At 44.8% G+C, this 4,943-nt stretch overlaps 1 pseudogene; it reads right to left on the bottom strand.

The window, feature by feature from the left end:
- Positions 1-2,673: 2,673 nt before the first annotated feature.
- Positions 2,674-4,342, bottom strand: LOC102849870 (annotated as a pseudogene).
- Between the last annotated feature and the right edge of the window lie 601 nt (positions 4,343-4,943).

The raw sequence follows: 4,943 nt of genomic DNA, 5'->3' as shown, positions 1-4,943 counted from the left end.
AAAACTAGGCTTTTAACACTAGATGCTGGGGCAGGAGTCAAGCCTGCAGCATAAAGGTCCTGAGTGGCACAGATGGTCTGCACTTGGCTGGTAACTGTTAGGTTGGCAGTTTAAACCCAGGCAGTGGCACTGTGCAAGAACCAGGCCTAGATGGTTCCTGTGAAGATTACCACCAATCCTACTCCATAGGCAACGGGGTCTCTAGGTAACAAATGCATAAATCATAACTACATACATCTGCGAGCCAGAAAAAAGTCTTCGTGCTCATGGATTTAGCTGAACCAATAACTGGAAGCCTAGAAGAGCACAGACTTGACCAGAGGAAGGAAGGCAACTCTTGTTGTCTTTGGACAAATTTCTCCCCAGTTCTGAATGTTAGTTTGTTCTACTGGAAAATGGAGGAATATCCTTTTGCAGCATATCTGCTGGTGATGTGGTAGTAATAAAATGAGAGAAGGGGCAGAAAGAAGGACAGAACTGCCACAGATCAGCTATAAAGCAGAACTGGGCCCCACATCCGGGAGGGAGATAGTTCACATCTCAGGTCGAGACAGTGGTGAGGTTTGAGTTCGGTTTATCCCAGTAAATGGAATATTGAGCTAAATTGATTTAAGACCCCTGATCTGGGGGTTAACTTAGCAACTTCTGATGGAATGAGGACAGGCAAGAGCTGACATTTCAAAGATGATGCTCAAAGACCTGAACTCTGCGTCCCTTATCCCTAGGTGGTCCTGTCTGCCTGGCTCCCCCAGGAGATACTGACAATCAAGAAGATGCTGAAGCTGCTAGAGCCCAGTCTGAGAGTAGGAGTCACTAACCTCAAAGGACAGGTCATCCCTTTCCCATTCATGGAGACAGGCAGCAGTTTGTCGCCAGTGAGATCAAAGTGGCAGCTTTGGGCTAGAGGGAAGCTGGGCTCTGGGACGTAGAGGCTGAGCATCCCTGCTTGCCTGGGCCCTCCTCTGTATTAATTACCCACTGACATGGTTTACGCTCCTCTCCCCTTGTGCTATTTTAATTAACAGAGATCTCCTCCGAGCAAGCCAGCTGCTGTATAAGTTGTCAAACTGTCAGTACACACAAGCATTGAGTGCCATGGAGACATCAAGTGTGGGAACTACGCCGGGGCTTTCATTTCCTGGGCACAGTTGAACCTCCCCAGCAGTAATAATGAGAAGAAAAGTGTCAAGATGAAGAACTTGGCTTTAGGTCCAGACTTTTGCCTTGAACTTGAACTTTGTCATTAATTTGCTACAAGACTTTGGTTCAATCACTTCATCTTTTAAAATATTGTTTTCTCATCTGCAAAATAGGAATAGCTCATCTTGCCATGAAGATCATGGTAGAGGATATACAAGCTTTTCTCAGGACCTGTTGTTGTTAGGTGCTATCAAGTAGATTACGACTCATAGAGGCCCTATGAATGACAGATCTGAACCCTGTCCTATTCTGTGCCATCCTCATCATCTTTGACATACAGGGGCCCATTGCAGAGGTCACTGTGTCAATCCATATCTTTGAGGGCTTTCTTCTCTTTAGCTGACCCTTCACCTTTCTAAACATGCTGTCCCCTTCAAGGAATAGACCCTCCTAACAACATTCCCAAACATGTGAGGCAAAGTGTTGTCATCTTTACCTCCAAGGAGCACTCTGGCTGCATTTTTGCTAAGGCATCTCTGTTCTTTTGCAGTCCATGGGATATTTTGTAATCAAGCCTTCCAGTGGATTTTCAGAGGCTGTAAATCACATGAGAAGAGATTGCCCATTTTTTCCCATGGGTCACCTGGTGAACTTGAATTGCCTGCCTTTGCTCTGGCAATGCAACTTCCTGCCAAAGCTCATCAAATCTTTGTTATTGTTGTTGAGTGCCATCAAGTCAACTACAACTCATAGTGACTCTATGAGCTAATCTAAATCTTGCTCTGACCTGCGTTGTCCTCACTATCTCTGATATGCTTGAGCCCATTGTTACAATAGTGTCAATTCATCTTACTGAAGAGCTTCCTTTATTTCTTTAACCTTTCACCTCTCCCAAAATAAGCTATTTTTCCAAGAACTTGCCTGTCCTAACAACATGTCCAACGTGTATGAGGACCAGGTTTTACCATCTTTGCCTCTAAGGAACACCCTGGTTGCACTTCCTCCAAAACAGACTTGTTTGCTCTTTAGACAGTCTATGGAATATTCATACTCTTCTCCAACAACACAACTCAAAGGCATCAATTCTTCTGTCATCCTCATCCATTGCTCTATTTTTCAGATGCATAAGATGTAAGTGAAACTATCTTTGCTCTTTAGCATTCTGGAGAGGACTTTGACAGTACATTTCCCCAGTGCAAAACATGTTTTGATTTATTTTTTTTCCTTTGTGGTACTTTTATTTTTCTACCTGAGAGATGAACAGTGTGAACATGGGTCTGAAAAACCATTTACACTGACACATCCTAGTAAAAGGCAACACAGAGGAGCTGGTGGACACTGAGATAAAGAGTGTGGCAAGTCCAGAACAGCTTCCTCTGAGGGACTTTTGGTCCAAGCCTACAATCCAAAGGTGCTCCAGGCAGGTTGGGGTAGGACCATGCAGTGCAGATTGTGGCACTAAGGACAGAAGGACCAGTCACAATAGGGGCTGGTGCTGAACATGAGTTTAATTGGCTTCTGGGCTCATACTTTCTATTGTTGCTTGATGAAGTTTATCAGCCCATCTGGGGAAGAATCATGATAGGTCACTGGGTTGATGCCTTCAAGCTCAGATTGAATTTTCTCAGCCAGTTGCTTGCCCAGCTCTACTTCCCACTGGTCAAAGCTGTTGATTCCTAAATGACCCCCTGAATGAAAATCTTATGCTTATACATGGCAACCAAGGCTCCAAGGATGAATGGCATAAGCTTGGTGACCACAATGGAATTGGTTGAGTGAGTTCTTTTAAAGACCTTATATGGCAGCACCTTTTCCAGTTCTTCTAAATTCTTTCCTGCAGCTTGGAGCTCCTTCTGGGGCTCTTCTGTTGTTTTTCCCTTCATCAGGGTCTCAGTCTGGCTAAGAAGTTGTTCAGAAGGAGCTTGTGATGCACCCTTTCTATATAGGGTGCTGGGTCTGGACTGGGATGAGGAATTCACAAGGTATCATCCTAGTGTCTAGGTGGATAAGCTGGTAAAAGGCATGCTGGTTATTAGTTCCTGCCTCCTTCAACAACATGGGTCCTGTCTGGTTGTCCATATGGATGCTGGACTTGATAATATACTTCCCATTGGATTCTGTGTCACTCTGCTGGAAGTAGGCAACAAAGTGGTGAAGGTACTGGTCATAGGGCAGTATAGCCTAAGTCTTACAGCTGAAACAATTGATGTACCAGGTTCCCAGAAGAGCCAGCAGCAGGACAGGGGTGTTCTTCTCCAGAGGTGCAGTGCTGAAGTCCATAAGTCCTTTCAGTGAGCCCCAACAGCAGCTGCTCTAGGTTGTCAAAGGCTATGTGCGGGGCAATTTAGAGTCTGGTGGCCGACCACAATGAGTACTGTCTTCCTACACAGATCCAAACTCAAACATGTTTTGAGGGTCAATTCTAAACTCCTTCACTTTAGTCAGATTGGAAGACAGGCAACAAAGTGCTTTACTACTGCAGAAGGGCCCTTTGTTGACAAGAGGCACCATCCTTCACCTACTCTCCATTGGTGATGGTCTCCTGGTAAAGGTCTTGGAGACAATGATGAACAGGGTGGACTTGAGTTTCAGCGAGACCAGGGTTTTAGCAATGTGGAGACAATGTTGGAGATAAAGCAGACTCAGGGACCACCCGCAGAGTAGAACTTGAGAGCTTCAGTCACCAAGGGGGTGCCAGGTCAGAACCCGTAATGCCTATGTTGATCACATCTGTAATGGGCTTGCCTGTGTAACCCTGCCAGTCACCACTTCACATACACTGACAGAAAGACTTACTCTTATTCAGCACCCTGTTAACCTCAGGCATCACATCTTTGGTGTCCACCATGATGGGCGTGTTTGACTGGATCTCCAGGGCTGTGTGAAGCACTGCTCAGTTCTCAGTGAAGCTGATCTTCTCACTACTAAACTTGTGTTCCTAGGAGGATTTCACACCCCTGGACTTGGTCAGATCCACCAGCATCTACATCACATTCTCCATCACCTGCTTCTTGGAGTAATGCAGTAGAATCTGCCCATGGTTGGTATTGAGGGGCAAACTGAAGCAGTTGAAGTGCTCCTTGTCCATATCGAAGAGATGACACAACTTGGGTTTGGATTGGTGCTGGAGGTACCACTGCTAGAGTTTCTGGAACTGTGGGTTGTGGGTGAACGTGGCTATGGCAGGTTTGGTGGTGTGCATGGATGTTTTGACTTCTTCACTGCTGTTACTATGGGTGCTCACTGGAGATCTAAGTAAAATGAATTTATTGACAATGTCTATCTTTTCTCCATCTATCATAATGCTGCCTATTGGTCTAGTGGTGAGAAATTTCATTTTCTTGATGTTGAGATGTCATCCATATTGAATATACCTAGTCTTTGACCTTCTGTAGCAAGTGTCCCCCGTCCTCTTCATTTTAAGCAAACAAGGTTGTGTCATCTGAACACTGTACGTTGTTGATGAATTCCAGTGCCACATTCTTTTTCCTATAGTCCAACTTCTCAAATTATTTGCTCAGAATACAATGAATAGGTGTGGAGGAAGGAAACAACCCTGATGCACATTTTTTCCTAATTTTATATCATGAAGTGTTTTCTTGTCATGTTTTGACATCTGCTAAGCCATTGTTGTTGTTGTTGTGTACTATGGAGTCGGAATCCACTCATGGCTGACCCTCTGCTGGGTTTTCAGAGGCAGTTAATCGCTCAGGAGAAGATTATTCATCTTTCTCCTATGAAGCAGCTGGTGGATTTGAACCATGTGCCTTTGAGATAACAGTGCAGATTCTTACCACTAGAAC

This window comes from Elephantulus edwardii, unplaced genomic scaffold (assembly GCF_000299155.1).
Source record: "Elephantulus edwardii isolate Elephantulus edwardi_28Jun2011 unplaced genomic scaffold, EleEdw1.0 scaffold00049, whole genome shotgun sequence".
Lineage (NCBI taxonomy): Eukaryota > Metazoa > Chordata > Mammalia > Macroscelidea > Macroscelididae > Elephantulus > Elephantulus edwardii.
Note: the sequence above shows the minus strand (reverse complement) of the source record. Positions and strands in the feature narration are given on the sequence as shown.